Here is a 22,901-nt window from a genome sequence, read left to right as displayed (position 1 = left end):
GCTGCGAGTATAATTTTTTTAGAGTACATAAAAATCTGGTGCAATATCCATGTAATAATATATTGATTACCATAATATGAATGTCTTAGTACTAACAATTGCATCTTTAAAAAAACAGGTTATCAGCAACTATGGTGAAATAGGCTTAAATAATTAATTCGCTTGTTGGTTATACCTTATTCCTGATTTAGAATAGCAAAAAAAATAATGAAAAACCACTTAACCCGAAACCGTGACTCAACACTGATGCTATGTCAGATGCGCGACAAAGTTAGAGTGGGGGGGAATGCTTTGGCCCAAAACAGGCGCAACTCGTTATCATGCACAGTTAGGACTTCTCAGACAAAGGTCGTGCATCTCAGAGAGTTGGTTGTCTGATGGACGAATGAACGCTTTACACCGCAATCATAAGCGGAGTATGTCTAGTACCCAAAGCGACACAAAGCCCCCTAGAGTCTTAACCCCCCACCCCTCCCCACCAACTTATAAAGGTCTTGAAAGGAGCCTATCTGTTAGACCGTTGCTGTGAGTGTGACTGATAATTTCAAAGAAAAAGTATCTTCGCTTCTTTAAAAGTGCAGATAAGGCAATAAAGCTAGGTTCTCAGTGATAAAAAAATTCTTGTAATTATCAAAAGCGAAGCTTTTCTATAATTAGGCTCCGTCCGTACGTCCGTCAAGAACGAAAAGCTTTTGTCGTTAATTTAGGTATGTTAGAATTCTCCTATCGATTTCAAACTTTGCATGGTGATTCCTGTAGTAGTTAGGTACGATCTAGAAAGCGTAGCAACTCTATAATCATCACCAAAATGTCCGTACGTCCCTTTTAAACATGTTGATTTTTCTACTTTTTTAACAACAAATTTTTATGTGATCTAATTATCCGATTGATCTGATTTTTGTATATTGATTCCTGAAACAACAAAGCAAAATATTATAAGCGTAGCTACTCTATAATCAAGTCTTAAAAGTGTAAGTATGTCCGTAAACATTATCCTGTATCAAGCAGTTTTTCAACAAATTTACTTACAATTTTGCTTCGACTGTTATACATTTATTTTCTGATTTATATTCTGATTATTCATTTCTGACTCTATACAAGTGTTAATGTTCGTTTGTCCTACCGTTTCAGTGCTTCGCTTTTATGAATGTTGTCATCCTTGTTTTGCATTGAAGCTGCTCTATAAATTGAAATGTTATTATTACAACAACAACACCTTGACTAAATCAGGCATGCCTAAGACTAATTTTAGGTTATAGTATAATGAAGGTTTATAGGAAACTAATATAGGAAATAATAAAATAGCAATAATATATAATTAGCGGCTTTGCCCTTAGCATCAAAGGGCATGTATTTAATGGGAAATATAAGAACCAGAAAAATAGCGTAAAACAATAACAAGACCTGAATCTGAATATAATTTAGCCTAAAGCCATCTCGGAAGAATTATGAAGCTTTCTACAATATAATAATCTAACAGTTCAGTAGTTAATTAGATCTTAAGCTTCAGACAAAACAAACCCTATAGTAAATGATGTTAATGTGTCAGACGGCTTCGTAACAGCTAGTACCAACATAGGTAAAATTGTCGATTCCAAATCAAACTGTTAGAAGTCATTTTCACTCATAATCATTCTTGTATTATGCCAAAAATGAACGTTTACAGCCATACTAAATGTACAGTTGTTATCAGAGTACAAATTAAACAAGGATGATGACTTCCATTTACAAACTATCAGACAACCAACCCTTTGATTGCTCGTTCTTGCTTGGTTGGTACAAACTATTGAAATGCAAACTTTTCCAGGACAATCACTGAAGACAGTAGATATGTCATTACTTATTTTTATGTTCTCCAATAAAGTGAAACTAGCAGGTGGTTAAAATAACAACGATTACCCCCTTCCATCACCTTTACCCCATTCCCTACCCTCCTACTGGATGAACGAATTGACCAATAAGTGATGTCCATGTAAGCAACCTCAATTAACGAAAACTTTTACCCTGTCATAATATCCACGTAAAAAATCACAAAACCTTTAAAATCGATCTAGCACCGCAATTGATAGGCAAATCACAATGAAACTATATGAAAATTTGTAGAATGAGAACTTATTTAATCCTTTAAATTTTCAGCCGTCTATCTTGAATAGGAGTCGAGTAAGTCATGAAAACTAGAAAATCTAGGAATCGATCTTGCACCCCAACACATAAGCAAATCTCAATGAAACTTGATGTAATTATGTAGAATGTGAACATATTCAGTCCCCGAAAATTATAGCCATCAATTTAGAATAGGAATCGATAAGATCACGAAAACCTAAAAATCTAGGAATCGATCTAGCACTCCAATTATTGAGCAAATTTTGATTGGTTGAAATATATAAAAAGTGAAATTGTTTAATCTCTAAAAATCTATCTTGAATAGGAGCCGAGAAACGCAGGAGTCCCAAACGTCGGAGTGGACTAGCGTCGGAGTGGACACTTAACCTAACCTATTTTAGACCATCTTTTAGGTTTTTAAATGCCTAACCCCTGCGGGGGGCTTATTTGTACATTCATATTTTAACCTAACCTAATCTGTAAAGAAATACTTAATAAAGTTAATACTTAAAACTCCTGCGTTTGTCCACTCCGACGTTTGGGACTCGTGCGTTTGTCCTGTAATTGGACCTTTTGTAGCAACGCCGGTAAATTGCTGAGCACGCCACTGTACACATGTTAGCAAAAAAAAGGTCAATCATGTTTTTTTGGCCATCTTCGGTTCAAGGATTGTTGAAAGACTTTTAAATAGATAGATCGATGGATAGATAGTTTGATATAAAGATAGATAGATAGATAAACAAATTAATAGAAAGATTAGTATATAGATTAATAGATAGATTGATAGAGAGATAATAAGATAAATAGATTGAGAAAGCGTGTGTGAGAGAGAGAGAGAGAGAGAGAGAGAGAGAGAGAGAGAGAGCGCGGTAGAGAGAGAGAGAATGAAGGAGAAAGAAAAATTGCGTCGCGGATTTGCAAATATTTTTGAGGATTTGATTTTTGAACTCTGTATTATAAACAGGAAAATTTGTTGGATTTCTTCCAGACTACCTAAACATTCAGGATTATAGGGAACTAGCATAAAACATTTTCTCGTATTTATTCGAAACCGGTGGATTAGAACCGGTTCTCATCCATACGAAATTATGTCTAGCATCGTATTATATCCAGCTTTCTACGAATATAAAAATGTAAAATTATAAGATTAAAACCAGTTTTTTAGCCCCGAGGTGCCGCGTAAAGCGGTTTATGATACGATGAAAGAAATAACTATTTAAAATTTTAAGTAAACCTACAAGCGAATTCAAAATATTTGCTTTAGTTTTAATTCATTCTATAGTATGGATTTTATTTTGGGGGAGGAGGAGGGCTAAAAAATAGCTTAAAGCCATCCTAAGACTTTAATCTGAAAATAGAATGGCCTTAAGCCATCATAGGGGCTATGTGAAGCTTACCTAAAAAAAAAGAACTTAATTCAGTAGATGAGATCTTAAGGTTCAGACAAAAAACCTAACTGCTTTAAATAATAAGATATAAATATCTTTTTCTTTTAACTTTTAATGATTCCTGTATTACTGAGGTATGTCTGTACTATTTTCAATTTTCTTAACGCATATTTTCAGACATCTTCGAGTAAACAAGGATGACAACATCCATAAAAGCGAAGATCTAACACGGTATGATAGACGAACATTAGCTCTTGTAGAGTGTGAAAACTAAATAATCAGAACATAAATGTATAAAAATTTTAGTGAATTTGTTGAAAAACTGCTTAAAACAGGATAATGTTTAAGGACATACTTACGTTTTTAGGACTTGATCATAGAGATGCTTCGCTCTTAACATTATACTGTGTTGTCCTTGAAATCAGTGTTGAAAAAATCAGTTCAATCGGATAATTTTATCTGATAAAAATTTGTTGTTCAAAAGTTAAAAATCAACATGTTTAAATTGGACGTGCGGACATTCTGGTGACGCTTATAGAGTTGCTACGCCTTCTAAATCGTACCTACTACTACAGGAAATTAACGAAAAAAAGCTATCCGTTCGAGACGTACGGATAGACCGGCCCTATTTATAGAAAAGCTTCGCTTTTTAAAAATTAATCTACTAATTGGGGAAAATGCAGAAGGAAAAAAAGTGATTTAAATGGCAGCTTTTGAAAGATATACGTAAATCTAAATATTTTTAGGGAATTTATTCAGTAAGTGGGGACAATCTATTTGACTGTAGTTTATTAAAATATCATTAAAAACAAGGATTATAACATTCATAAAAGCAAAGATCTAAAATCAGGCGGTAGGACAAACGAACATTATCAATTCTAAAGTGTCCAAACTTAATATAAGCAGAATATTATTCTATAAGTTTTACCTAACAAAATTGTATGTTTTGTTGCAAAATTGCTAACCGTTATCAGTACAAGAAAATCTGGTGCAACATCCAAGTAATAATTATTTTAAAATACCTTATTTTGATGTCACAAGATAGAATATAGTCATAATTCCATTATTATGATCCTTATAATAAAGTAACAGGATGTTTGTTTGTTTGTTTGTAAGTGTGTCTTTGTCTGGTCCAAAGGATCTCGCTAACCGCTGAACCGATCGTGTTCTCCTTAACAGGTTAGCTTCTCATAGGTCCCGGGAAGGTTTATAACTGTTATGGGGGAGTAAACCACCACCCTCCCAAGAGAAATCGCCCCTGGAAAAAAATTCTCCCCCCCCCAAAAAAAATGAAAAAATGGATCCCCTCACCTAGAAAAAGAAAGAAAAAATATTTCATTTCCCCCCTTCCCACCCTCCTAAACTTGCCCCTAAATGCCTTTAGGGGCATAACCGCTAGCTTATATATAATATGAAAAAAATAAATGACTATGTGCTTTTCTTGTATTCAAAGAATTTCGACAGAATTTCGTAAATAATTTTCTTGTATTCATTCGAAACCGATTAAAATCTGGTGTATTAGAACCAGTTCTCATCCATACAAAAAAACTATGTCTAACATCGTATTATATCCAGCTTTCTACGAATATAAAAATGTACAATCATAAGATTAAAACCAGTTTTTTAGCCCCTGCCTACGGCTCGGCACCTGGGAACTAAAAAACTGGTTTAAATCTATTAATTGAACATTCTATATCCGCGGAAAGCTGTTTATAATACGATGCGAGAAATAACTATTCTTGTACTCAAAGAATTTCGATAGAATTTAAGTAAATATTTGAATTATATCTCCTTTAAACTTTTAAAGTTATTTATGCATGTATGCATGTTCAGTAATAGTCTCGCATCGTATTATAAACACTTTTCCGCTTATGTAAAATCTAAAATTTTAAGATTAAATCCAGATTTTTTAGCCCCGAGATGTCAAATGCATGGGTTAAAAAATTGGTTTTAATCTTATGATTGTGCATTTTCATATTTGAAGAAAACTGGATATAATACGATGCTAGACAAAGTTTCTTCTTATGGATGAGAACCGGTTCTAATCCACTGGATATTAATCGGTTTCGAGTGAATACGAGAATGATTATTCTAGAAATTACTGGTTATAATGACATAATTTCCACAGTAATTAAAGGGTGAATTTTCACTTTCTCTAAATAGGATGTGCTGAAAATGGATTGCCTATTTCTTCTCTAATTTCCAAAGTTGTACAGCAGATAACCCAATTATTGTAAACGCTATTTTCAGCTACTCCGGTTATAGGGATAGCGATATAATGTATAAACGATTTATACATTATACATTCAAAATTTAAATTTTTTAAAGTTTGATTTTTTTTAGAAGTTTGAAGCTTTTTTAGCTAGTAGTAAATATTGATATAGGACGCGGAGGCTAGGTACACTTTCGGAAACTAAAATTCAGTACATCCTAAATTGTGATAGTTACCCGGTAGAAAGTAATAAAATGTCGTTTCTCGCGATCATACGCGGTCATACGCAATGTTGTGACGCAAATTTCAGATCTCAGTTTTCGCTGTAAGATAAAGGCAATGCTTGCAAGATTTTTTAATTTGTTATGATGTAAAGCTACACTTTTCTCAAATCGGGAAACCTGATATCTGAAATTTGCGTCAACCTTCCAACATTGCGTATAACTGCGTACGACCGCGAGATATGGCATTTTATTACTAGTTATCAGTTACCTAGTAGTCCGTAATTGTACGCAAGTTTTATAAGTACAAGGGCTAATAACAAATAACTATATTTATCCTGCTTCTAAAAGATTAATCAAAATTGTTGCTTATTCTAGTATGGCTTCGGAACCGATTAATATCCGCTGTGCCATACTGAAAAATCATGTATAAGTTCTTTTGGACCGACATAATTATGCAAAAAAATTGCATATAAAATCATATACACAGACACACAGATAGATAGATATATAGACAGATAGATAGATGGACACATATACACAGACAAAAAGATAGATAGATATATAGACAGATAGATAGATGGACACATATACACAGACAGAATTATAGATAGATATATATATACAGATAGATAGATGGACACATATACACAGACAGAATTATAGATAGATATATAGACAAATAGATAGATGGACACATATACACAGACAGAATTATAGATAGATATATATATAGATAGATAGATAGATGGACACATATACACAGACAGAATTATAGATAGATATATAGATAGATAGATAGAAATATAGACAGATAGATAGATGGTATGCCTTGAAATCTACACTCTCGTCTCATTGACATGCAGACGGACGTACGGACACATGAACAGACAGACGGACGTACGGACACATGAACAGACAGACGGACGTACGGACACATGAACAGACGGACGGACGGACGGGCTAAATATTCGAAGATAGCTGGAAGGGGTAGAGGGGGCACAGTGAACTAAAAATTGAGTTTTAGATAAATTTTAATAAATAAATTCATATCTTTTTCAATTTAGTATCATTAAATTACTTTTTTAAATAAGAAGTGTTTTATATTTAAATGGGAATTTATTAAAATAAGTTGATTTTTAATTAACTTAAATAAATTTTTTTTTTAAATTTGTATTGTTTTATTAACTGTACAAACTGAAACATCTTATATATCTTTTTTTTTTTTTTTGTGTTATACACCTTAAAAACGCTTCAAGCAAAGATATTAAATTATATTTATATTTTTTTGCTTTAATCAATTTTAGCTAATTATGTATTTAACTTGGATAATAAAATTTTAACAATCTAATTTTAATTTTTAAAGTTTATAAAATATTTTTCTGTGTTGGGGGAAAGGGGGGGGGGGGCATTCAGGCAGTAACAGGCCCAGGCAGCGAGTACTACGCTATAAAACACCCCCCCCCCCCCCCACCCCCATATTTATTACAGCTTTTTCCTCTTACATGCCGTCGCGTAGTTTACCCCCCCCCCCTTGTGACTGTACATATGTAATAAAGTTGTGTGAATCGCTACGGATGTGTTGGAGAGAGAGGGGGAGAAAGAAAGATAGATACATACAACAAGTTTTTCATTCCTCCTCCACTAAGTAACTCTCTTTCTCAGTACTTTTTTAAATCTTTAGCTTAGCTAAACACATTTTTATGTTAGTGCGGTGTAGAAAATAAAAATACTGGAAAAGCATTCTTTAGCTACCTAACGTGTCTCTAGCAGCTTGCTTTACATATGTTGTTATACTTATGGTGAAAATGTAGCTTTTCACATGTTTACAAAACAAAGTATGGTGACGTAACAAGGAAAAAAAGTGAAAAATCTAAATAAAAATATATAAGTGAGAAAAAAATATTGCTACAACAGTTGTGCTCGCCTTTTTTTTATATAATTATAACAGCTGATTTATTCAGATTATTTAAGTGTTTTTTTTTGAGTGAAAAAAAAGTGTATTTTACAAATAAAAAAAAGATAAGCATTAAAAATATATACAGTGATTAAAATTTAATTTATAGTGATAAATAAATAAAGCAAATTTTGCATACAGATATATCCAATTTTGCAAATTGAATGTGTATGTGTGAGGGTTAGTGCAAAAAAAAGTTATCTAGAATTTGACCTGAAACTGAATTTCCAGCTTTTTATGCCTGTGTACACCAGCTTTTAAGACAGTGCAGTGGGGAAAGCCAAGGTACATGCTGTTAAAGTATCACAGCTACTCTATAAATCTTAGGTTTCAGTTGGTCTGTCTGTTGGTATTGCTCATAAATAAGGTTGGGCCGGATACTTTTTTTTAGCCGGATACCAGATACCGGATATCCGGCTGATTATCCCAGTTCTTCTCTTTTCGCCTTGGATATCTTATTTAATATACAAAAGTATAGATTTGTATAATTGCTTTTTACTTAATCTAAAATTTTATAGTAATTATTTCTCGCATCGTGTTATAAACGGCTTTCCGCGGATACAAAAAGTACAATTATAAGATCAAAACAATTATAAGATTTTAATCTTATGATTGTACAATTACATTTTATATTCGTAGAAAGCTGGGTATAATAAGATGCTAGACATAGTTTTTTCGTATGGATGAGAACCGGTTCCTCCTATCCACCGGATTCGAATGAATACGAGAAACTTGTTTAAGCTTCCCAAAACTAATGGACAAAATTATCCTTGTTTTATCATCTTGTTGTTGTAATGCAATGTGCTTCTGTTGGTCATTGGGATTTGAATTTCCGAATGTGTACACAGTTTCCTCGGCGTTTCCTCATCCTATCTCAATATTTACTACTAGCTAAAATAGACTTCAAACTTCAAAACTTTTTAAATTTTGATTTTTTTTTAAAGTTTGAAGCTTTTTTTAGCTAGTAGTAAATATTGAGATAGGATGAGGAAACACCGAGGAAACTGTGTACACATTCGGATATCAAAATTCAAATAACCCCTCTGTTATATCTTTACAGGGATGCTAGGATTGGTCTTGAAAAGTAACATTTTAGGTTAATTTTGGCGAAAATGGAGATAAATTTCTTTTCTATAATGCATCATGTGATAGATATTTTTCTTTGATGACAAAGTCTAAGAAACTGATGGACTAATTGAGTTTCACTTTTCAAAAAAAAGCTCTATGAAGACCTTAAAGCTAGATAAGTTATCTTTACTCTTACTAATTCGATTGGATATAACCTAAAAATGAAAATACGCAACTTTCTAGAATTTTGGAGGAAAATGCGATTTTAAAATTTTTAGATAATGCTTTGGACATACTTACATATTTGCCTTTAAGGACGTGATTATAGAAACTTGTAAGATCAAAATATCAATTTCAACTAAAATAAACGTTCTGTCATTCTTAATACGTTAAGATTATTCCTCAATGTTGTAGCATTTTCTATAATTAGGGCCGGTCCGTCCGTACATCCGTCCGTACGTAACGGATAGCTTTTTTCGTTAATTTAGGCATGTTAGAATTGTTCTCTCGATTTCAAACTTTGCATGGTGATTTCTGTAGTAGTTAGGTACGATTTAGAAAGCATAGCAACTATATAAGCATTACCAGAATGTCCGTACGTCCATTTTAAACATGTTGATTTTTCACTTTTTTAACAACAACTTTTTATGTGATCTAATTATCAGATTGATCTGATTTTTGGTATACTGAATCCTGGGACGACAAAGTACAATATTATAAGCAAAGCAACTCTATAATCAAGTCCTAAAAATGTAAGTATACATTTATATTCTGATTATTCAGTTCTGACACTATACAAGTGTTAATGTCCGTTTGTCCTACCGTTTCAGTGCTTTGCTTTTGTGGATGTTGTCATCCTTGTTTGTAAAAAGATACACATAACTTTTTCCCCTGCACATGTCTTATCCCTATACATTTTGCATGCCCGGGGAGGATGTGCTGAAAATGGATTGCCTATTTCTTCAATAATTTCCAAATGTGTACAGCAGATAACCCAATTATTGCAAACGCTATTTTCAGCTACTCCGGTCAAAGGGAAAAGCGATATAATGTATAAACGATTTATACATTATACATTCAAAATTTTAATTTTTCAAATTTTGATTTTTTTTGGAAGTTTGAAGCTTTTTTAAAGATAAGACGCGGATGCTAGGTACACTTTCGGAAACTAAAATTCAGTACATCCCGGGGAGGTCTTTTATTTGCTGGCAAATTTAAGGATTAGATTACATGACTTTTAAAACGCTTCACAACAAGGCCATGTGCGCGCACAGGAATTTTTCAGAGGAAAGTGCGAAGCGAATTTCTTTTTTTATGGGTCATAACTTAAAAAGACTATAACTTTTAATTGCAGTATTTTTCGTTGATTTTTTAAACTGCTACAAAATTTAGTTATAATATTGATGATTTTTTAACATCCAAATGGTATAATTGTCCTAACGCTTTCAAACTTTGTATGATGATTCCTGTAGTAGTTAGGTACAATTTAGAAAGCGTAGCAACTCTTTAATCAATACCAGAATGTCCGTACGTCCATTTTAAACATGTCGATTTTTAACTTTTTTGACAACAAATTTTTGTGTGTTAAAATTATCCGATTCTTCTGATTTTTAAAAACTGATTCCTATTCCAACAAGGTACAATGTTATAAGCGAAGTATCTCTATAAACAAGTCCCAAAAAGTATGTCCTTATATAGTATCATCTATTTATGCAGTTTTGCAACAAATTTACTTACAATATTGTTTGTACTGATGCATTTAATATTCTGCTAATTCAGTTCTGACAATCTACAAGCCTTTATGTTCGTTTGTCCTTCCATTTCAGAGCTTCTCTTTTATGGATGTTGTCATCCTTGTTAGCTTAAAAAAGTAAAATACAAAAAAAAATTTTTAAACTTAAATTTCTCGTTGTTTTTATGGCCTTTGGCCCTATTTGTTATTATATAACTTGAATATTTTGGGATAAAAATCTTTTAAATTTGCGTCATATTTAAATTTTTATTTTTTACTAGACTGTGATTAAAAATAAATTATATAATAAAACTAGAATTTATTTATTCAGATAAAAATACTGGATCTATGTCCGTCTGTCTACGCTGAACCGATATGATTCTTCTCATAGGAAGTTTATAGCTATTTAGGGGGAGAGTACCACGCCCCTCCCAAGAGAAATTGCCCATCAAAATTATTTTTATTTTTTAAATTAAGATTGAAAGTGGGTCTAACTCTTTAGGGCCCCCAGAGGCCTCTAGGGGCGTAGCCGCTTTTTAAAAATAAATTATATAATAAAACTAGATTACATCTGATAAAAGCATGGACATTTATTTTCTATGTTATATTATCTGTTTGCATATTTAATTTTTTAAAGAAAAAACGTATCTCTATTTCTTCTAACCCTTTCTAACCTAACCTAATAGATGTAAATGTTTTTTTTTTACTTTAATATAAATATATTATAATAATTAAAAAAAACATTGCAATTAATAGAAGATTGGCTTCGCTAATTAAAAAAAAAATTATACAGCTTTCCTTAGCATTCATTGAAAACTATGTAAAAATCAAATTATTGCATTGGACAAAAATTAGGCAATATTTACTAAATTTTAATCATTTCTTTTTCAATTTTATTTGATTAACTTTTCTTAATTTTTCCTCAAACTTGGCAGTAGCGTAGCTACTCTACAACTAGGAAATATCCGTACGTACGTCTATTCCGATTAATATTGTATACTGAATATATATACATATATATTTCTTATTCGGGTGTTTTTAGTCTAAACAATGTTCTAATTATCAATTTTTACAGTTACCAACTTAGAGCTTGCATAAGGCCTAATTTTGTACGTACAGTACACAGGGATTATTTTTATTTAGGAAATGATTTACGTTGCAGGTGGATAGAAAAATAGCCTAAAATACTCTCAAGGCTTAATTTCAAAAAAATATATTAGCTTAGAGTCACCCTGGGACATATGTGAAGCTTCTATTAAAAAGGAAAACTCAATCAGTTCAGTAGATATTCTAACTAGATATAAGTAACTAGCGGCTACGCCCCTAGAGGCCTCTAGTGGCACTAAACATAACATAAATAATACATAACATTAATTCTATGTTGCATTCAAGTATCTACGTAAAAACAAGGATGACAACATCAGGGGCGTCCAAGCTTTTTTTTTTGGGGGGGGGGGTAATTCGGTTTTTTGGGGGGGGGGGTAAAATGTTGGCAGGACTAAAATTTGTTTACCCCCCCCAAAATTTACCCCCGGGGTAAACTTTTTTGGGGGGGTGATTTAAATTTTATTAAAAATTTAGTATTAAAAATGCGCGCGAAGCGCGCAAAAATTTTTTTTATTAGAGATTTTTTATTTTGGGGGGGGGTATTTACCCCCACAAAACTATTTGGGGGGGGTAAATACCCCCTCCTAAATGGTTGGGGGTGCCTACGGCACCCCCAGGGTAGGGGTAAATTTTAAATGGGGGGGGGGGGGGGGTAAAATGAAAAAATTTTTGGGGGTGCCTACGGCAACCCCAAATTCGTTTGGGGGGGGGGGGGGTAATCGCCCCATTACCCCCCCCCCCCTTGGACGTCTATGGACAACATCCATAAAAGCGAAGCACCGAAACGGTGGGACAAACGGACATTAACACTTGTATAGTGTCTGAATTGAATAATCAGAACATAAAAGTATAAGGGTCGAAGCAAAATTGTAAGTATATTTGTTGTTAAAAAACTGCTTGATACAGGATAATGTTTATGGACATACTTACATTTTTAGGACTTGATTATAGAGTTGCTTCGCTTATAATATTGTTATTTGTTGTTCCAGGAATCAATATACCAAAAATCAGATCAAACGGATAATTAGATCACTTAAAAATTTGTTGTTAAAAAAGTAGAAAAATCGACATGTTTAAAATGGACGTACGGACATTCTGGTAATGATTATAGAGTTGCTACGCTTTCTATATCTTACCTAACTACTACAGGAACCATCATACAAAGTTTGAATTGATAGGACAATTCTAACATGTCTAAATTAACGAATAAAAGCTATCTATCTCGGACGGACGTACGGAACTACCCTAATTATAGAAAAGCTTCGCTTTTAAAAATTGATTTCTTTTGTAAATTCTCTTAAGATGATGGTGGTACCCCCCCTTAAAATAGTTATAAACCTTCCCGGGACCTATGAGAATCCGATGGTACAGCGGTTAACGAAATCCTTCGGTACAGACAAACAGATAGACATCCTGTTACTTTATTATAAGGATTTTCTGACTACTGTATATCTATCACTAGATAAACTTTTTATTGCTACGCTACTGATTTACACAACCTTTCCTGTTAATAATTATTTGACTGGTCAGCTGAATTAGAATTGCCGAATGTGTACACAGTTTCCTCGATGTTTCCTCATCCTATCTCAATATTTACTACTAGCTAAAAAAGCTTCAAACTTAAAAAAAATTTGAAAAATTAAAATTTTGAATGTATAATGTATAAATCGTTTATACATTCAAATTTTGATTTTGTTTTGGAAGTTTGAAGTTTTTTAGCTAGTAGTAAATATTGAGATGGATGAGGAAACTGTATACACTCGCAATTAAAATTCAACTGATCATTTGACTCAATCAAGTTGAAAGGGCATGCGAAAAATTATGAAAATTTATGATCTAATACTACGTATTGAAAAAATGAAAAGTATGTTTTAAAACGTGACTTTCCTAATCAAAGAATAATATTCTTCTATTAACCATATACTTTCAAACCCTTTGGGGGTGTAAATATTTCCCTACCTACCCGAACCACCTAAACTAGACTTTTCACCTATTTTTATTGTATTTTGAAATAATATATTTATAGCCCTTGTAAAGATATATGCAGAGCTTTATCCATGCGGGGCTATTCCTAACCTATCATTTCCTAACCTTAAATAAGCTTTAAAGGATTTTCTCGTATTCATTCGAATCCGGTGGATAGGAACCGGTTCTCATCCATACGAAAAAACTATGTCTAGCATCGTATCATATCCAGCTTTCTACGAATATAAAAATGTACAATCATAAGATTAAAACCAGTTTTTTAAATCTTATAATTATACATTTTATATCCGCGGAGAGCCGTTTATAATACGATGAAAGAAATAACTATTGTGATATCTAGCATCGTAAAATATCCAGTTTTCTTTGTATGTAAAAACATATCATAAGAATAAAACCAGTTTTTTAGCACGTGGATTCGGGGCTAAAAAACTGTTTTTTAGTCTTATAATTGTACATTTTATAACCGCGGAAAGCTGTTTATAGAATTATTCTGGAGTTTTGGATGGACGTGTTATCTTTTTTACATGAAAATGTACTGGCAAAAGGCGCACCTTTTTGCTCATTAATTAGTTGAATAATTAACGCAAAAACCCTTAGACGGATAGGTATGTTTAAAGATAACATAAAAATTAGGACGCCTACTTCATTTTACGTTTAGAATGTTAATAGACAAATGTTAATTTTAATTAAGTTAGATCTATGATTTTATATTATAAAGTAGTGAGGTTTTTTGATTGTAGCTTAAGATTTCGATAACTGCTCTGCTGAACCGATTGAGTTATCTGGTTTAAGAAAGCTTTACATACATCCCGGGTGATTTAATGATAAACTCTTTTTGGATATAAATGTTTTTCTGTTCTTCCTTAGCGCTTTGAATACAGAACCACTAGATGCTAGGGGCGTAGTCGATAGTAATTTAAAAAGTAGCTATTGATGTCTTTAAATAACTTGATTTAAAAGTTCATATTTTTTAGGTAAGTTTTCAGAGATATTTTATGCGCACAAAATTACGATGCACCCCCCCCCCCCTCCCTTTGAAAAATCACTGTGCAAGCCACTGCCCTAAAAGCTAAGGGCGCAACCACTAAATCATAAAATATATATAGCATAAAGGAACCTTAGCTGTGTGGAACACATTATTCAAATTATTAAAATTAAGGTCGCACCATATGATATTAATTATAAAGGGTCAATTGAACTTTGAAATTGTCAGTACATTAAGAATTTCTTAGAATTATTTAAACAAATAAGATTAGAAATGATTTCTTTTCTCTCAAAAATATGATATCTTTAAAAAAATTATCGTGTAAAAGGACCAACAGTTCCATAGGTATTTCGAAAACGAAGAAAGTCACTAAATGACATCATAAAAATTTGGGATGAGGAGAGGAGGAGTGGGAAAGAAAACCCCTAAAAGAGAAATGGATAATCCCTCGTTTTTATTACTTATAACATGCTTATTTTTTGAGGAACTTTCTTTGTCTTTAGGTTTTTTATGCTATTTGATTATATGTACTTTTTTTGTAAGTTTAAGAATGTACTGTTCTAGAGTTTCACCTGTTTCTTGGACAAAGCATACTCTGTACATTTATTAAAGCTGCTTTAATAACCAGCTTCCGTATGTCCATCTTAATTTTTTGGAAGAGTTTTTTTATTTTATATATGAGGTCTAGGTCTACTATAAAAATAATTTTTCAGATTTTCATCCATTTTTGTGCTTCGCTGTAAATGGATGTTGTCAACCTCCGTTAATTAAACTATTAATTATTATAAAGAAAAACATTATTTTTTAATATTTTCAATTATCTTATAGGTACACACTTGTAATAGTTATTTCTCGCAACGTATTATAAACGGCTTTCCGTAAAAATGTACAATTATAAGATAAAAACCAGTTTTTTAGCCCAGAGGTGCCGAAGGCACCGGCTAAAAAATTGGTTTTAACTTTATGATCGTACATTTTTATATTCGTAGAAAACGGGATATAATACGATGCTAGACATAGTTTTTTCGTATGGATGAGAACCGGTTCTTATCCACCGGATTAGAATAGGTTTCGAATGAATACGAGAAAGCAATTTATAATTATTTTAAGCAAGGAAACACTAACTTTAAAAGATGCTACACATCTTTATAAAAACTATACTTAACTTTTGTTATCTTTTTCTTAGAAATCATTTATCTTTAATATTGTTGCTGATACAACAACTCAAACTCAAAGCAGGGCTCGGCAGCCGCGCAAATAACCTTTTACAATTTCAATAATCCGCTAAAAAGTCTAAATCTGACCCAAATATGACAATCCTTCTTTTAATAAAATTAAAAGCATCCAAGCGGGTTTAAATTTGTGGCTTAGTCGCGGCTGCCGAGCTCTGATATAAAGTAATAAATTTAATGATTTACCAGGAATAAGGTATAACCAACAAGCGAAATAAATATAAAATAATATTTGGGGGGCAAATGGAGAGGTCGTCAATTTTACGATGTGTTGCCCCCCAACGACAGCTGAAAAATACGTATAGGTTTCGGGATTTTTTTCCGAATTAATTTCGTTAATGGTATAAGCTAATGATTTACTGAAAGCTAGAGCAATTGGTGTGCGATCAATTTTCACAAATTTTAATATGTCATGACACTCAGTACATAAGCAAAAAATTCCAGGTAAAAAGTATTACAACAAACAAACAAAATAAATTATTAAATTTATATACATTTTTGTGGGCATTATAACCAAGCAACTAGCAAATTTTTTCTTTAGTACGATAGACGTCCAAGGGGGTTGTAAATGGGTGTTTACCCCCCTTAAAAAAAAACTCTGAAACCCCTTATTATACCCTCCTAAAATGTTTTCAAATTTAATTAGATTAAACCCCCTCACACCTTTACAACCTTCATTTTACCCCTTACAAATAAGGCTTGGACAAAAACTTTAGATATATTTAGTAAATGTAAATGCTGATTATTGAAAAATGATATCTGTTTATTACAGACCGACTGGTAAACAGACAGACCATCATGATTACAGTAAAACACTAGATGGAGAAAGGGTTAAATAGCTGTGTCTCCCCATCGCAACCGTCTTGTGCAACCATTCTATTGGGTCATTGATAATCAACCAATGGTTTCGCTTATATTAACACAGACAAGTAGCAGAAAATAATTTAGAAGCAGACGAGAGAGGTCTTTGAAAAAGGAAGGGAGGTAGTTGTCTGTATATACTTCTATACTATAAGATCTGTTCCATCATGAACAGTTATTTTTGGTAACTTTGCAAAAACTACTTTTTGCAAATATGTCACATTGATTTATGCAAATAATATGAACGTGTACAATTATATAAATAACAATATGAACATTTTAACAGTATTGTTGTTTTTAAATCAGGTGGCTTTTCTTGAATTAGGCATACAATTTGATATTGGCAGTAGTAGTGTTTTATTAAATAGCCAAGTATTCTCTGTGGAACTTTTTCATTCCTGTTTTTTCTCTGATATAAAGTTAGCCAGGGAGTAAGGGAGGGGACAATGGATCGAATATTCAATTTTTAGGAGTGTCAGACTTTGAGTACTGGCTTAAAGGGAATATGCAAGAATTTAGCAGTTTCTGACTGACTTTGGGTACAAGCGCACAAAATGCCGCTAACTCGTTTGTTAGTTTTGAATATTGCAGACAAGTATCAATAAACTTAATTATAAACTTATTATATATGTGACTGGTTTAAACAATTTTTTTCTTTCCAGAAAATATCATTTCATAGATAAAAACTTTATTGTGATATTTGTTTAATAACCAATCCAATTAAATTTTGGGTTATGGGGCTATGGGTTGAATGGGTTCCAGGGAGATTTTTCTAGTTATTAATTACAGAATGGTTATGTCAGTCTGATGTGCTGGTAATATAATTTTGAAATGAATGCTTTTTTCTTGGAACTTTCTTCTTATTTTATAGTTTCCTGTATTGTGTTAACTCTCCCTTTAGAATTTCCTCCATATTTTTTGGATTAATCTGCAATCAGCAAATACTCTTAAATTGAATTAATTGCCCATTGTCCCCTCCCTTACTCACTGAAAGTAAGTTTCTATGTACATTTTTGCAGCAAGTCCATTTTAAAATATTTTTATACCTTTTTTAAATAGTATTTTTGTTAAGTTTTGAAATCTAAAAGTTTTCATGCTTGTTTGTTCTACCGTTTTATTACAGAGCTTCGCTTTTACATATGTTGTCATCCTTGTTTAATAAAAAATAATCTCTTAACCAATTTTACTTTTTATTGATTGCAAATCTTCTAATGAATAATGAATAAATAATAAGACTAATAAAAGGCTTTCCTTCAAACCAATTGCAACCTAATATTCTTTTATTTTAAAAAATGTATCCTAAAAATTTTAATAAATACTGTGTTATTGAAATAGATAAAGTTCTACATAATTTTGCATATTCATCACTCTAAACAGTAACAAAAAAAATCACCATACAAAAATACTGGAAATTTCCTCTAAATTTAGCTGATTCATAGGTAAATTGATATAGAATACAAGTAGATGTATTGACAGGGGAAGATTTGTCGACAATTTAGGTCGCTAATGAGTTATTGGTCAGTTCATTCATCAAGAAGGGCGGGAAGGTATAGGGTAAAAGAGGTAAATGGGGGGTATTGTTATTTTAGCCAGCTGCGAGTATCACTTTATTAGATTACATGAAAATCTGGTGCAACATCCTAGTAATGAAACCTTGATTAGTAAGTAACAATTTTGACCCGCTCCTGTGTCGTAGCCCTTAGCACATCCGCTATAGTTGCCGGGGAGGTGATAGGTTTGAATCTCGGCCCGATACCACGTTATAACTAGAAATGCAATAATGGTTATTATTAACTAGCTCTCTGCTGTGTTAGGTGCGACAATATAAACAGATGCAGTTTGGTAGAAAAATTGTAAATTATTATTATTTTATTGTAGGAACATAAAAAATGATAAGTAATTTGCATAAAAAGGATTAAAAGGGTGATTTAAAAACTTTTTAAAAAACTGAAATCATTTTGTTTATAAAGACACGTAAACATTAGGTTTTTAACCTTCTAAAAATAGCCTTAAACTTGCCTAAAGCCTTGCCTATAAAATACACAGACAGACAAGCACACATCTAATTGATTTAATCAAATTAAAACACCTGATAATAAATATCATACAAATTGTACTCTTAAATTTATCGTTTTATTATCAAAAAGTTTTGATGTCTGAAAATTTGAATATTTGGTGACCAAGACAAAGTTTCGATAATTCTAGTTTTTGAATACGCACATAGTGGCGTCTAGGGGCTCTTGAGGAGAGAGTGGGGGGAGGGAATTATTATTTCTAGAGGCGATTTTTCTTGGGCCTGTCTTCAAATATCTATAAACCACTTCTCTGAAACTACAAGAAGCTTTATTGCAAAGAAGAACCATATCAGTTTATCGGTTAGCAAGATCATAATCTACAGACAGATAGACTCACACCCTTTTACTCTTAAAATTATTATGAAAAATAACTGGAATAATAAATACAGAATTTTAAGTTCCACTATTGATGCTGATGGTATTATTTTTTGTTTCCTTGGTAATCCAGGGAGGGAGGGGGCGGGGACATTGGGCTGTTTATAACACTAGTCCCAAAGTCCTACAATAACGTTTTCTTATTTGTTGGCTTAATAACCTTGGGTACTTTTATTGAATTTTGATTGGATGTTTCGTTTAGTTGAGTATCTAATCGTTTTAACCATTGATTTCAATCTACATAAGGGGTAGTTTTGTGTATCATCATTGGGGATGTACATAAATTTTTCGGCCATTGTCTTATCCCTTTAGATCCCTGTTGTTAATCACATGCATAATTTAGACTAGAGCAGAGTATGCCGATCGACCCTTTACCCCATACCCTCCCATCTACTGGATGAACGAACTGGTTATATCTTAAATGATTTTAAAAATCTTATTGCCTCTTGATAAACATTTACGATATTCTTCCCCTATGATGATAAACAAAAATACCCTATATGTAGAAGATCAACATTTTTGGTCAAAATCAAAATTATAAGTTTGGAACGAGATTAAATGATTTTCTCGTATTCATTCGAATCCGGTGGAGAGGAACCGGTTCTCATCCATACGAAAAAACTATGTCTAGCATCGTATTATATCCAGCTTTCTACGAATATAAAAATGTACAATCATAGGATTATAACCAGTTTTTTTAGCAGTTTATAATACGATGCGAGAAATAACTATTAAAACTTTTGGTTTGCTGTTTTAATTTACAGTCCATTGTTCTGTCCCTCCCAGTTAATATAATATAATAATGTTATGGACAGATCTACAATATAGATGTATATACAGGCAACTACTTTCCTTCATTTTTCAAAGACCTCTTTCGTCTGCTTCTAAATTATTTTCGCTACTTGGCTGTGGTAATATAAGCGACACCATTGGTTGATTTCCAATGACCCAATAGGAAGGTTGCACAAGGCGGTTGCGATGGGGAGTTATTTAACCCTTTCTCCCTCTAGTGTTTTACTCTAATATGGTATGTTATAACAATAATAATTTTTTTTGCGCTGTACAAATATATTCTTGGCAACCAAAATGACAGGTCCTGCATCCTTTATGTACTGATGGACTGAAATTTAATATCCGAATGTGTACACAGTTTCCTCGGTGTTTCCTCATCCTATTTCAATATTTACTCCTAGCTAAAAAAGCTTCAAACTTCAAAAAAATTTTAAATTTGAAAAATAAAAATTAAAAACAGACATCCTGTTACTTTATTATAAGGATACTAGCGGCTATGCCCCCTAGAGGCCCTGTTGGAGTGGGTGGAGTAAGTTGATCCTAAAAATAAAACTTTATTTAGTTTAAATAAGAATTTTTTTTCGGGGCTTTTTCTCTTGCGATGGTTGAAGGAAGTACCTTACTCTAAAATAGATATAAACCTTCCCTAGTCCTATAAGAAGTTCCACTGAAAAGGTGAAAAATATTGGTTCAGTGGTAAACGAGATTTTTTCACACTAATAATACTTTATTATTAGGATAATTAAAAAAAATTACATACTTATTTTAAATCGAAGTAGGGTCGGTTAGTCCGCCAGTCCGTCCGTTCGTCCGTAACGGATAGCTTTTTTCGTTAATTTAGGCATGATAGAATTGTCCTATCGATTTCAAACTTAGCATGGTGATTCCTGTAGTAGTTAGATACGATTTAGAAAACGTAGCAATTCTATAATCGTTACCAGAATGTCCATACGTCCATTTTAAACATGTTCATTTTATAACTTTTTTATTAACAATTTTTTATGTGATAAAATCATCCGATTGATCAGACTTTTGGATTATTGATTCCTATTACAATAAGGTACAATATTTTGAGCGAAGCATCTCTATAATCAAGTCCTAAAAATGTCAGTATGTCCTTAAACAGAATTCTGTATTTAAGAAGGTTTGCAACAAATTTACGTAAAATTTTGTCAAAACTTATATATTCATTTCTATAACTCTAAAAGAGTTATTGTTCGTCTGTCATATCATTTCAGAGCTTCGCTTTTATGGATGTTGTTGTTGTTTCCTTTCGAATAATTTTTCCTTCTTTTTAGCAATTATTTAGAAATTACCAAGGATTACAACATCCATGAGTTGCAAAGCACAGATAAGTGATAATTAATAAAAACACAACCGATAACAAGATGTAGAGAAGCTACATTGTAAGTAATAGAAAATTAGGATGGCAACATCCACAAAGCGAAGAACAAAGGACAAACGAACAATAACTCTTGTAAATATCAGATACTGTTTTGAGGACATACTTTATTTTTTAGGATTTAATTGTAGAAATGCTTTGCTTATAATGTAGGACCTTGTTGTACTAGGAATTAACATTCTAAAAATCAGATTAATATGATTTTCATATCATACAAACAGTTGTTGTCAAAAAAGTAAACAATCAGCAGATTTTAAATGGACGCACGGATTTCTAGTAACGATTATAGAGTTGTTATGCCTCCTAAATCATACCTAACTGATATAGGAATCATCTTGCAAAGTTTGAAATCGATAGGACAATTCTAACATGGATAAATTAACGAACAAAGCTATCTGTTACGAACGGACGGACCGACCCTGATTATAAAAAAGCTTCGCTTTTAAAAGGGGCAATTAAATACATTAAAATTGTGAAATATATCTAAAACCCTCAGTACAAATATATGTTTGATGGATTAATTATAAGAATTAAACAGCTACAATCAGTGTGGCATTTAAAATCAGTATCAAAATAATAAAGTGAAAAATTTTCTTTTTCATCAATACTTAGTGACGAGTTCGAATCTCGTCAAATTTTGTACTTAACTTTTTTCAGTATGGCTTCGAAACCGAATACCTAATATCCGCTGGATTAGAACCGGTTCTAAGCCATACTGAAAAATCATCTATCGTATCGTATTATATTAAATTTTCTACGAATATAAAAAATGTACAATCATTCGCCCGAATCACGAGGCTAACAAAACTGGTTTTAATCCTATAATTGTACATTTTTATATCCGCGAAAAGTGTTTATGATACGATATGTGATAAATAACTATTTTAAACATTCATTAGTCGGGCCTTTAAATAAAACGGACGATTCACCTTATGGTAACAAAATTGTTTTAACGTCCCAACTTACAAATATAGAAATAAATAGACAGTAAACTGTCACACAGTAATTATAGAGTATTGTAACAGGAAAAACACATCATAGGGAAAACAATAAATAAACAAGAAAAAAATTTTATCAGTGACGCAGCAATAAATAATTTTCCTTTATGCTTTCGAAACCGACTGAGTTAGAACCCGTTCTCATCCATACTGAAATATCATGTATAGCATCGTATTACATTAAAATAAAAATTATGAGATTAATAGCACTTTTGTTGATTTCGGCCTTAGGCGCTCAAAGCTAACAAAACTGACATTAATCTTTAATTTTTATTTTTATATCTGCGGAAAGCTGTCTATAATACGATGTGATAAATAGTCCAAAATACCAAATTTATAGATTTAATGCATGTTAGTCTGTTTTTCTAGTAAGGTAACTGCTGTTCTTTACAGTTTGTCCTTAGCTG

General features: G+C 32.2%; 1 protein-coding gene across 1 annotated transcript in view; it reads left to right on the top strand.

Annotated features, from left to right (window-relative positions):
- The first annotated feature begins 7,489 nt into the window (after positions 1-7,489).
- LOC145325925 (uncharacterized) overlaps positions 7,490-22,901 on the top strand; it is a 158,443-nt gene continuing 143,031 nt past the window's right edge. The window contains exon 1 of the mRNA XM_080168936.1: positions 7,490-8,166. The gene's annotated coding sequence lies outside the window, so the exon portion shown is untranslated. The remainder of the gene's footprint in view (positions 8,167-22,901) is intronic.

This window comes from Acartia tonsa, chromosome 8 (genome assembly GCF_053477335.1).
Source record: "Acartia tonsa isolate MP-2025a chromosome 8, ASM5347733v1, whole genome shotgun sequence".
Classification (NCBI taxonomy): Eukaryota; Metazoa; Arthropoda; class Copepoda; order Calanoida; family Acartiidae; genus Acartia; species Acartia tonsa.
This window is presented reverse-complemented; position numbering and strand designations above follow the sequence as displayed.